Source organism: Protopterus annectens, chromosome 6.part0 (genome assembly GCF_019279795.1).
Source record: "Protopterus annectens isolate FY-2018-M chromosome 6.part0, PAN1.0, whole genome shotgun sequence".
Taxonomy (NCBI): domain Eukaryota; kingdom Metazoa; phylum Chordata; order Ceratodontiformes; family Protopteridae; genus Protopterus; species Protopterus annectens.
Window position 1 is genome coordinate 11,355,365 of NC_056737.1, and position 13,627 is coordinate 11,368,991.

The 13,627-nt window shown below is 42.7% G+C and overlaps 1 protein-coding gene across 4 annotated transcripts in view; it reads left to right on the forward strand.

Annotated features, from left to right (window-relative positions):
* PC (pyruvate carboxylase) overlaps positions 1-13,627 on the forward strand; it is a 2,844,646-nt gene that overhangs the window by 2,196,860 nt on the left and 634,159 nt on the right. The window lies entirely within an intron of this gene.

The window sequence follows — 13,627 nt, forward strand, 5'->3', positions numbered from 1 at the left end:
TTGCACCACACCACACTCATCACATAGTCTCACTAAATCTACAACACCAAAATCCACACATAGTAACACAAAAACATTTGCTGAGGCTCTCAATAATAATCTAAGCAACAGAGACCTCCAAAGCAGAAACGCAAGCAACCTCCATCCCCCAACACAACCCAAATGACACATAGCCCACAGACTCAGTGTGCCACTCAACCACAGCCAATAAGGCAAAACAACGTACCCAACACACTAGTCATAGGTGACTCTATAGTCAGGCACACTGATGTCCCACTCACCAGGCTAAACAAGGAGAAGGTTACTGTCAGCTGCCTGTCAGGTGCCAGGATCCGCCACATAACCCACATACTCAGGTCACTCCACAACAAGTACAAATATGACTCTGTCATTGTCCATGTTGGTGTGAATGACTTGAGGTGTACCTCCCTGGACTACATGAAAAGAGACATGGAAGAGCTCTCCAATCTTGTAGCCCAGGCAGGTATGACTCTAGCCCTGAGTAGCATTCTGCCATCGCCCAGAATGATACCACAGTACAGGGACAAATTATTTGACTTCAGCAATTGGCTAAGCTTCTGGTGTCATTTTAAGGGGATCCAGTATCTATCTGCTTGGGATGACATGGTCGACAGACCACAATGCTTTGCCACAGATGGCCTGCACCTGTCACCCCTGGGATTCCGGATACTGGCTAAGGCTCTTGCTGCCCCTATAGTGCCTTTTTTAGGCAGGGTCAAGTAACAAATTCACCACCATATTAGGAACAGGCAAGAAGCAAATACTGAGGGTAATGCTACTCCATGCTAGAAGTCTAAATCTCAAAATGCACTCACTCGAGGCACTCCTTAAAATGGAGAACATCGTATCTGTGCAGTGACTGAGACCTGGTTCAAGGCTCCAGAGAGCACCCCTGCACTACCAGGCTATAACTCATACCACACTTTTCGGCCATATAACCTGGACCAAAACACCAAAGGCAGAGGTGTGTCCATATTCATTAAGGATATCCACACCTCCAGGCTAGTTGCTCAGCATAATGCATCTGAGATTATTAAAGTGCAACTAACTCTGGGCAAAACTGCAATCCAAATTGTAGCTTGCTATAGATCCTCCACCATGCCTCAGGATTCCCACTCCTCTTTTCTTGATGTACTGGAAAATATTAGGGTTCAACCAAGCACCCTAATAATGGGCGACTTCAACTACCCCATCATTAACTGGGAAAACTACTTGTGTACCAACTCCTTAGCTCAACGCTTTCTGGAATTCATAAACTCCAGTGCCCTAGATCAACTTATCCACACCCCCACCAGGGGCAACAATATCCTAGACCTAGTCATTACCAGCATGAGTGACCGGTGTTCCACACCTGAAGTCAACTCCTCGTTGGTCCGATCCGACCATAAGCTTGTCACCCTTGATATCCACATCCTGCCCCCACCCCCATTAAGGAAACCACAGTAAAAAATTTCTCCAAAGCCAACTTCATGCTTCTAAAGACAGAAGTGGTGAACTTCATGATACCCATGCAGATGGACAATACAGTTACAACTGCTGAATCCTACACTAATGCACTCTATAAGCACTTACAAGAGTGCATGGATCGTGTTATCCCAAACAGAACCAAGACGCTATCCTCCAAAAAAAGGAAGCCAATCTGGTGGCCCCCTGCCATAAACAAACTGTACAACAGAAGGAAGAAACTGTTGCAAAAGAGAGTAAAATCCCATGAGTGGAGGAGCTCCCTGGTCAGCCTCAGTAAGAAGCTGAGATCCCTTAGAAGATCCTGCAAAGCTAGCTACGAAAACAAAATGGCCACTAAACCCAAGGACAACCACAAAGCATTCTATAGCTATGTCAAGAATCTAGATGGCAACACCCAGATCTGCTCTGAGTTACAGCACAAAGGCATGAAAATTACAGAACCGACTGATGTTGCCAACATCCTGGCAGATGGGATCAGTGCTAACTTTACCCCCCTCTCACCCCCTAAAGGGCCCATATCTGTACAGGAAGAATGCAGAGTCCCTGTAATCACAAATACGCAGGTAAAAGCTGCACACTCTAAAGCCAAAAATACAGCATCCATGGGACCGGGCAACATCCCAGGCTGCGTTTTACAAGAACTTCAGAATGAACTGGCTCCCCACTTAAAAACCATGTTCAATAACAGCCTCACATCAGGCTTTGTGCCCATTGAATGGTACACAGCAACAGTTATCTCACTCCACAAAGGAGGAGTCACCACTGATCCCGGGAACTATTGACCTATTAGCCTGATGAGCCTGGTCTGCAAGGCCATGGAACGTATCATCATGGAACTCATAAGCAAAGACATTGGTAACCTCCAAACTCTGGATCCCACCCAGTTCAGGATTGTGAAAGGCAGATCATGCCTCCTGAACCTCCTGAACCTGATCGACTTCTTTGAGGCAGTCACCAAAGCCGTGGATGAGGGTAAGGTGGTTCACACAGCCTATCTTGACCTCGCCAAGGCTTTCGACACCATCCCTCATTCTGGAATTATAGCTAAACGCACTAAACTAGGTATAAATCCCTACATCACAAGATGGATTGCCAGTTGGATCACTGACAGAACCCACACTGTAAAAGTTGCAGACTCCAAATCTGACCTCAAAGCAGTGACAAGTGGAGTACCACAGAGTTCCGTCCTGGGACCTCTCCTTTTTGGTATCTACTTCTCTGAAGTACAGGCTAACACAGAAGGCCTCTGGCTAACGTAAGTTCACAGATGACTGCAAGCTAAGAGCCATAGTCAAGTCCCCAAATGGTGTGGACATCCTACAGAAGGGCCTCACTGAGACAGATGCCTGGTGTCAGAGCCATGGCCTCAAGATCAATGCCAAAAAGTGCAGTGTTATCCCCTTTGGTAATAACTCTGTACTCATGAACTACCACATTGGCAGCAATCTACTTAACACCGAATGTGTGATGAGACCTTGGGACCCAGGTGGACAGTAGTCTCTCCTTTGATAGTCACATCGCCACAGTAGTCAGGAAGTCCTACGTGGCACACCTCATCATAAAAAGTTCTCATCCAGGAAAAAAGAGGTCATTGTTCCCCTCTACTCGTCACTCATTAGACCCATTATAGAGTACAACACTTCTTTGGGAATGTACCTCAAAAGACATCTGCAGCAGCTGGAAATGCCACAGAAGTACCTCACAAAGAGGATTACTGGCCTCAAACAAATGCCCTACACTGACCGCCTCAAATAACTCTAGCTTTACTCCGTAGCATATTGCTTACTCTGAGGTGATCTCTGCCTAACATATAAAGCTATGTCAAACCCAGAGCTGTTGGACATGCTACACCTAAAGAAATCCCAATCCCTCCGAGCTACACGCTCTAGGGACCTAAACCTTGTCACCACAATAAACAGGACACGCTGGAGGGATAGATTCCTGTCCCAGAGACTTCCTATACTCTGGAACAAGCTACCCATCTATGTCGAGCAAATTTCTTCATTAGCACTCTTCAAGAAAAATCTTGATGAGTGGATGGGAAATAGGAAATACACCCCGGGGATCATTTCTGTGTCTCTGCTGGACAGTGGCACAGGGAAATAACTTTCTTGGGTGGTGTAAGCTATGGAACCTTGCTGGCTAGGCGTACGTAGGCCCTTGGGCTGATAGCCTAGTACCTACCTATGAACTATAACAAGTAATAGTCACTTTAAGCCCCCTTGTGTGTTTCCCAACTTGGATAGACCAGACTAGTTTTCTACTCCCACTAGAATTGCAGTCCCAGTCTAATTAATGGAAAACACTTTAGTTAGTCAAAAGTGAAAAGGTATCCAAAGCAGATGAAGTAACTAGCTACAACAAGCGTAGATGTCACAAAATGTTCAATACCAAAATCAGATGTACTCTGTGGTCTGCAGTCAGTGATGGAAGAGTGTTGTATACGATCATTAAAAACGAAACTAAATTTCTACACTATGTTCTTGATTATGTTGAAGACCTCGCATACTTCTTTTTTACTTTTCAATATAATATGTTCCTTATAATACTCTCTCTCCTTTATATTATTATCCAGTATTAGTGTATGTGGTGACTTCTATTGTATGTAATGTATATAGTTTTAGGTTTGATGTTTACTATTTTTATTACTGTAATTATATGTATTTGGTCTGTTACAGATGTCCTTTTATCATTTTTTTTGTTTTATATAAAATTAAATAAAAAGATTTTTGAGAAAAAAAAGACCAGGAGCTAACTGTAGCTCGGCCCATCAGCTACCTATCACAAAGCTTAGAGTCAAGTTAAAGATAACAAGAAAAGCCCCCAGGCAAACTAAACATGAATTCAGAAGTATTTCATATGAATATGCAGTGAAACTGAAGAACAGATTTAACAGATTATCTGCCGATTTTTTCATAGCAGCATTGAAACTCAGAGGTAATTTATGCTCGATTCTGCCTCAGACAGAACACCATTTCCCCACAATTCTATTTGTTCTTGACACCCATATAGTTGCATTACACAGTGAATATCCTAATTTAGCAGTAGATAATTAGTTCAAAATAAAGCTCTTTCCTAACAAATGGTGCATCTTTTTGTTTGTATTATGTGAGATCTGCTATGGAGGTAATTCTTAAGTTAAAACAATTATTTTGTACTCATTAAATTAAGGGCTATTTGCTGTTTTAGTTTACAAAGTTTAGTGAGGTATACATAGGGTTACCACCTGTCCCACTTTGCGAGGGACAGTCCCTCTTTGGGCAGCTGTATCCTGACAAAAAATTGTAAAAATGGCAAATGTCCTGAGATTTTAGGACAACATTTTTTCCAATATTTTATGTAATAGATGCATAAAACAGTTATTCTGTATCCGAAATACCTAAATGTTATAAGAAACAGAATCAGCAACTAAAATGCTACAAGAATAAGATTTTATTTAGGCAAAAAAGTTAAGTTCTATCCTTTGTACTGGCCATGGGTATGTGTCGGCCTGTAAAATCTGATGTTTGTACCAAAAATGTCCCACTTTAGCCATTTGAAAAGGTGGCAACCCTAGGTATACAAATCTGATTCTGTATTCAGTGTTTATTCTTTAGTATTGGCTGAATGTTAGAATATTAGTCACTGGTACCACATTATTCAGTATTTGCTGAAGATAACCACAGTTGTGGCTGCATCGAAATTTACTCACAACTGGCACATTTTACACACATGGATGAAACCCACGTTTTTGTAAGTGCAAAGTTGGAGGGGAGAGTTTGTACTTCTTGCCATTGGTGATTTTGACTTATTTATTTGGCTGTTGAAGGATGAGTTCATTTTGAACGAGATCTCCACTTGGTTTCCCATGTATGCCTTTCTCTGGGTTGGAATCGCAATTGTGTGTGTGTGTGTGTGTTTTATTATTAAGATTTACTTTCGTGGATTTGTACTTCTTAATAGCCCTCAATTCATACAGTTTAAAAATATTTCTGAATGTATTTTTTTGTTGTGGTAATTGTAGCTTATGAACGCTAAAATGGTAGTATTTGTCCAGTCAAACAGACCCATTTGAGGGCTATTTTAGAAACGGTATAAAATAAAAGTTGAACTACTGTGCCTTAAAATTAATAGTGTATGTTAGATGAGAAGAACATGTGGTTTTAAAACTCTTGTGGAAGTAAAAATTTACCTGCTAACTCCACTGTTCCTTTTTAACATATTTATAAACGGAAACTTCCAGTAGTTTCACGCATGTCTCTCCCAGCGCCGCTGTATATTGCTGACTTTCTTATAATTATTCTGCCTTTTTTGGCTTTAATGTAAATTAATATTCAGAATATTACAGAACCAGTAGGATTAATAAATGCAAAATGTTAAGTAGAAATAAATGCATAGTAAAGAATTCCAAATGGTAAGCTCTAAAAGACAGCCAATTATGTTTTTTTTTTGCTTAAATTTTAGGTGACACTAGCACTGTATATTTCCTTACATAGAGTGAAATAAGTGTAAAGTGAAATTCCTCATTGGCTAATGAGGTTGCTTCCTTTCTGAATGCAGTTTCCTGATCTTTAGCAGTTTGTTAGATTTGTAGTCTGAATATTTTAGAGCTTTATTTCATGTGTTTTGTTGTTGTTGTTGTGTCTTTCGGCTTTTCCCGGTTAGGGGTCGCCACAGCGGAACTCCGGTCCGCTAATGATTGGCAGTATATTTTTACATGCTGAGTTGCCAGCCCTGACGCACAACCTTCAACGAAGGTATGCCCATTCACGCATGTCTCCAGACAGAAGACGCTTTAGCTGAGAATTGAACGGGACGTCTTAATGTGAGGCGACAGCCACTAGTTTTGAGAGCAATAATGTTTTGCTGACAACAAAAAAAAAGTGAGCCTGCTGCCCACAGTACCAAATCAGTCTGTACACCTATTTTGAACTTTTACACATGAGCTATATTTCATGTGTAAAAGTTCAAAATAGGTGTACAGACTGATTTGGTAGTGTGGGCAGCAGGCTCACTTTTTTTGTTGTCAGCAAAACATTATTACTCTCAAAACTAGTGATTTATATAGGACATATTAGTTCTCGGTTTCAGTTTTGACTTTTATTTGGGATTATTGACACTGACAGGTATACTTGTGGAGATTGATGACTTGTTTTTTCTTAAAATATCCTTTTAAAAGCTCCTGGCCTGTTCTCTTTCATCTCATGAAGATCAAGTCCCTATAGCATACTAAACCAGGATAGCTAGCATCTTTCCCTTTATATGCTTTTGCTTTTTACTAACTTCTGCAGTTTCAGATTTTTCTGTTTTGAGGCTGGCTGTTACCTTACACCCCTGGAATTCAGAAACAGGGATATGACCTTGTAGGTTATCATTCATATCCCACCCTTCTTTTTTCTGGAAAGAGAATATGTTGAGTTTCCTGGGCCTGCTAGGATGAGAGCACTTTTGCTGGTCTTTCTGTGACTAGTATGAGAAGTTTTACTTAAATGAATGGCCGCATGGTATCCAGTGACTCTGTTGTTGGATATGGGTTTACCAATGACCACCACAGAAGTCTCTCTAAATTCTTTTTATTTTTATATCTGTAACTAGGTTTCTCCCTTACTAAATATTTTACCTTATTTGTTAGTATATGCCAATTCCTCTGCACAACTTTAATTTGTGGAGCTGTCTCAGATGTTCCAGTAATTAAATTTACTAACCTACAAGGTCATATCCCTGTTTCTTTATTTTAATCTGGTGATATAGGCACAGTACGCTAAGGTGCGCAGAGGAATTAGCATATACTAGCAACAGATGATAAGTTAAAATATTTAGCAGGGGAGAAAAGAATTTAAAGAGAATTCTGTGTTACAACACAGAATGACAGGTCAAGGTTTTAAGCAAAAAAAGGAACTTTCCTTAGTGGGGCTTGTAACTTTTGTATCTGTATTAACTCTGATGGTAGTTTTGAATATCCATTGCTAGGCACTAGATTTGTGTTTAACTTGAGTGTCAGCTGTAATACTAGAGGCATTGTTTAATTGGCACAGTGCACACTATGCCTCTCTTTTTACATAGGAACGACCAGTGGAAGTCTTAAAGAATGGATAAGCAAGCATATTAGGCAAATTAGACAGTTAGATGAAACAAATGTGTTTGCAAGACATGTTGTTCAGTATGGAGCGACACACTGTTTTACTTTCATGGTTATAGACGGGCTGGATTTTTTCCTTAGAATGGGTGATCATAATAATGTCACCGAAGAAAGAGAATTATGTTGGATAATCAAACTACAAGTTGCTAAAGATAAGGCGTTGAATGGAAAAGTTTGTCTGAAACCTGTATTAAAATCTAGGCATTTATGGAGATGAATTGCTATTTTAGCGGCACTGTTTCTTTAAGATCAATTGTTGCTAGATTAGTTGCATTGTGCTTTAGCTACAAGGTATCCTTGTTTCTTAAAAGCTTGATCATGTGATTTGACTATGCATTTTGATTTGAGTTTCTGAATTTTTGAAGTCTTATTTAAAGTGAATTTTGTGTGTTTTTTAATGATCTGAAGAAGCAGCATTGAGCTGTGAAAACGTTCACAGTAATTGAAATCCATCTAGCCGTGTTACGCGACTCATGGATGTCCTTCAAGGATGCATCTGCAGTCATAACAAATGGGTTGTCCTGCCTCAGGCAGCCCTTCGGTCGGCCGGATTCCAAAGTCTGGGTCTGGCCTCGGCTGATGTCGCACTTCACCCGACGTCATAGCTGCTGGGGTATAAAGGCATCAGCCGACACCATTTTCCTCAGTCTTTCTTGCTGCACGGTGCCTGAAGCAGAAGCTGTTCGCAAGTGCCGGTCGGTCAGATCCAGAGATTTCAGCGTACCGAAGACTTCTAAAAAGCTAAGTACCCCGTTGGGGACTCTTTCTTGCCTCAGCCGATGTCAGACAAAGTAAATAATTGTTTAACTTGTGGGAAACAAATACCTCATAAGGATTTCCACTCTTACTGCCTTCCTTGCTTAGGCCCAGACCACGACGTATCAGCTTGTTTAGCCTGTGCTTCCTTCAACCGACGGACTCTTAGACGTCGGTCGGAGTTTGCAGAAGAGTTTTTTGGCTCCACTTTTGCATATAAAATGCCGTCGGAGACTCCGACTACACATTTAGCTAAAAAACGCAAGGAAAAGGACCGACACTCGCGGCCCGCGGTTTCGGCTGAAACCACGGTTAGGCCTACAGAGTGTCTCGGTTTCGCTGAAACCGAGACCTCGGTTCTCCCTTCGGCCGAAAGCATGCCTCCGATAACCGAGGCCACACAGGCCATGGCTGAGTCGGCTACAGAAATTCCTGCTGAAGTAGCAGGCACACTAGAGTTGTCTGACACTATTCCATTGGACATCTCTACTCCTGCACGTGGGGCAGCTAGACCCCCTGCTTCTATGTCTATCAAGGCCTTTTCCAGGGCTAAAGCAGCCAAACTTTCCAAGGCCTTACCTTCAAAAGCTACCTCTCTCAGGCCTACCTCAAGTTCCCAGATTCTCAGCCTTGCTGAGGACCTTATTTCTCTGATCAGGGGAACCCATCCTCACCCAGACAGGGCCTCTCAACCCCCTCCTGAAAAGAGGCCTAGGACTGAACCCCCTGAACCTCTGTCCTCTGACTACTCCTCGGATGGTTCAGATGTATCGGACCATCAGGAAGGCCCGTACTCACCTTATGAGGATTCTGATGCAGAAGACTCCATTCCTTCTGCCTCACCTCCAGAAAAAATTTTCTTTTGGGGAAACCCTACACACAATGAGGGAACACTTCCAATGGCAGGGTCAGGATTTTTCTGATTCTAGGAAAAGGCTAAGGACTTTTTTACACTTACCACAGCATAGGCCTTTAACCATTCCACCTGTACTATCAGTTGTTGATGATGCATACAATGATGCCAGTACTGCCCCTGATTCTCTTCCCCCGGCCCCTGCAAAGCCTGACAGATACTACAGGGTCCCGGATTCTCACTACCACTTGTATAAGGCTCATGCTGCAGACCCAGAAACCATTTCTCAGGGCCCTAAAGGTGTTGCAGCTGCCTCTGCCAAAACCCACTACCATCTGAAAGAGAATCTAGAGCATTAGAGATGGGGTAATAAGGTTTATACATCTGCTACTCTTTCTGCCAGGGCTTTAAACTGTCAATTTCACATGATACAGTACCAGGAATTTTTGTTAGATCAGCTGAATAAAAAGCTGGCCTCTCCTGAACCTTTAGACCGTAAGTCCCTTCAGGATTTGGTACACAATTCTCAGCAGGTCAGTAATCATTTCTTAAAATGTGGCTATGATGCACTGGAGGCTTCATTTAGATCAGCTATGACTGGAGCAGTGATTCGAAGGCATGCCTGGTTAAAAGAACAATCCTTACCAGACCATGTTATGTCAAAACTCCTGGATGCCCCTATGGAGAAACAAAGTTTGTTTGGCTCCCCTGCACAGGAGGTTCTAAAGAAAGTGGAAGAAAAAGCAAAATCTGTCCAAACAGTCAAGGATTTTTTGCAGGTCCAACCTCCGAGGTTTAGCAGAAATTGGCCTTCAAAGAATTGGTCCTTTCCAGACACCTCCAGAGCACAGAGAGGCAGAAATAGACGCCCAAGAGGCAGAGGTCAATCTAGGGGTGCCTACAGGGGTCATCAGTGGCAACCTGCCAACCAAAGAAGTGCCGCCACAGCTGCAACTGCAACCACTTCTACAGGACAGACACAATGACTTGGCTCTGATTCCGCCTACCAGGGAACAACTGGAAGCACCCTTGGGCGGAAAGCTAGCTTTATTCTCAAGAAATTGGCATTGTATTACAGGAGACAAATGGACTTTACAAACAATAGACAAGGGCTACAGGTTTCACTTCCACACTCTACCAAAAAAGAGAGGAATGCTAAACCTTCCACCAAGCCAGAAATCAGAGGCTCTAAAACAAATCATCAGTTTACTAAGGATGAGAGCAATAGAAAAGGTACCATCTATGGAACAAGGCCAAGGATTTTATTCCAGACTATTCCTTGTACCGAGAAAAGAAAATCAATGGAGGCCTATTCTCGATTTGTCCGCACTGAACACATACCTCATTGTTCCAAAATTCAAAATGCTGACCCTACAGCAACTTCTTCCCATGTTGGGCAAGGAGTCTTGGCTGGTGACTCTAGATCTCAAGGAGGCATACCTGCATGTCCCTATACGACCAGATTGCAGAAGACACCTCAGATTTCTTGCAGGATCAGAGCATTATCAATTCTCAGCATTGCCCTTTGGCTTATCTACTGCGCCCAGAGTATTCACGAAATGCCTGGCATCAGTAATTGCTCATTGCAGGCTACAGGGAATTCAAATCTACCCATACCTGGACGACTGCCTAATACAAGCGGACAACAAGACAAAATTAATAAAGGATTTGGCCAATGTCATACAACTGCTGCAAGCCTTGGGATACACAGTCAACATACAAAAATCAAGACTAGTGCCATCCCAAAGGATAACATTTTGGGCAGAACTGGACACAATAACTCAGATGGCTTTTCTCACAGAGGAAAAACAAAAGCAACTACCAGTCTATTTCATGGCATTAACAAGACAAACTCAGCTTACTGCAAGGAAAGTCCTGCAGGCCCTGAGTTACATGGCATCCTGCATAATATTGATCCCACATGCCAGGCTGCATATGAGAAAGTTACAATGGTACCTAAGGAATGTATGGTCTCAACACAGACACAGTCTAGAAGCCCAGATACCAATCATTCCATGTCTGAAAAAAGAATTCCTGTGGTGGGCTCAGGCCTGTCAGATAAACAGAGGATTGCCTTTCCACAAACCACATCCAAGGCAGACCATCACCACGGACGCCTCAGACCTAGGCTGGGGGGCACACATGGAAGACAAGTGTATCCAAGGCCTATGGTCACAAGACCAGCTGAATCTACACATAAATCTAAAAGAGATGCTGGCAGTGAAACATGCAATCGAGGCATTCAGACCATTAAATCCAGCAAGGACACCTGCTGATAAGGACGGACAATACCACGGTCATGTGGTACATCAACAAACAGGGAGGCACACATTCATACCCTCTATGCCGGATGGCAATGGACCTGTGGAACTTGGCCCTGAATCTCAACATCCAACTGCAGGCCAGATTTGTACCAGAAAAAGAGAATTCACTAGCAGACAGCTTAAGCAGGACTATCACGGATGCTCACGAATGGATGCTGCATCCAGATATTTTCAAAACCATAACAAAGAAATGGGGGATGCCAGAGATAGACCTGTTTGCCTCCCCACACAACCACCAACTGAAAAAATTCTGCTCAAGAGTATACCACCCACTTGCCTGGAGGGTGGACTCCCTTTCTTTCAGCTGGAAGGACCTGACAGTATATGCCTTTCCACCTCTTCTTTTGATGTACAAAGTTCTACTGAAGATCAGAGAGGAACAGCCAAAGGTAATTCTGATAGCTCCAGACTGGCCAAAGCAACATTGGTACCCGCTACTGAGAAGCATGTCTCGGACGCATTCATGGCATCTACCTCTATGTCCTTTACTTCTAACGCAGAACAATTACAAGACCCTGCATCCAAACTTAAAAACACTGCAGCTAACTGCTTGGAAAATTGCATAAAACAAAACCAACTTGATTTATCTCAGAGGGTTAAGGACATTATCCTGGAGGCTCGCAGACCCTCCACAAGGAAAACATATTCAGCCAAATGGAAAAGATTCCTCATTTGGAGTGCAGAAAAGGGAGATGTCACACTAGCAAACCTAGCACACATCCTGGAATACTTAGCAGAACTGTTCCACAATGGCCTGTCCTATTCTTCCATTAAGATACATGCATCAGCAATTTCAGCAGAGTACAACATGGATCCTCCTGTCTTCTCTCATCCTCTCCTCAGACAATTTTTGAGAGGGATCAAAAATGTAAAACCTCCAAGGAAACCACCTTTGCCTGCATGGGATCTCAATTTTGTGCTAGAAAAATTAACACTTCCCCCTTTTGAACCAGCAGCAACAGCAGACTTACAGTTCTTATCTTGGAAAACTGCCTTCCTGCTAGCAATCACTTCAGCAAGAAGGGTATCTGAGTTACAGGCATTAATGGCAGTGCAGCCTTTCCTTATCTTCCATCAGGATAGAGTGTCTCTGAGAACCAATCCTACTTTTATGCCAAAGGTGGTATCCAGGGTATCCTTGAACCAAGCCATACATTTACCTACATTCTTCCCCAACCTACAGAACAGGGGGGGGAAAAACTACTACACACCTTGGATGTACACAGACAACTGCGCTACTATCTGGACAGAACCAAGGCCAACAGAAAAACTGACCAGCTTCTGGTAGCATATGCAACAGGAGTGCAAGGAAAAGCAATTTCAAAACAGACAATCTCAAAATGGATAGAAAATTGCATTCGATTCTGCTACTCATTTCATGGAAAGACAACTCCTGAAAATATCAGGCCTCACTCCACAAGAGCTACAGCCACCACTACAGCTTTCCTACGAGGAGTGGCTAGCAAAGACATTTTAGAAGCTGCTACTTGGAGCTCCGTGCATACATTTGCCAAGCATTATAATCTTCCTTTATACTCCAGATCCCGAGCAGGTTTTGCAACTGCTGTTTTACAAGGGATCTTAACTACACCATCATTATCTTAGTGCCTCCTCCCCCAGTTTGGCTATGGTATTTTACTAATTTGTTATGACTGCAGATGCATCCTTGAAGGACATAGAACAGTTTTGTACCTACCATAAATGTAGATGTCCGATAGGTATGCATCTGCAGTCAGGATTACCCACCCTCCTTCGCCTCTGTGGTATTCCTAGGGTACTTACCCCTCTTTTAGCTAGCTGGGGGAATCTATTATGGTGTATTTGTTTGTATGTATATATGTATATATATTTTGCTTTCTACTGTTTGGAATTATCTGCATTTATCCAAATTTAGCCTTCCTTGAGGGCACCTGGCATCTGGGGCAAGAAACACTGAGGAAAATGGTGTTGGCTGATGCCTTTATACCCCAGCAGCTATGACGTAGGGTGAAGTGCGACATCAGCCGAGGCCAGACCCAGACTTTGGAATCCGGCCGACCGAAGGCAGGACAACCCATTTGTTATGACTGCAGATGCATACCTATCGGA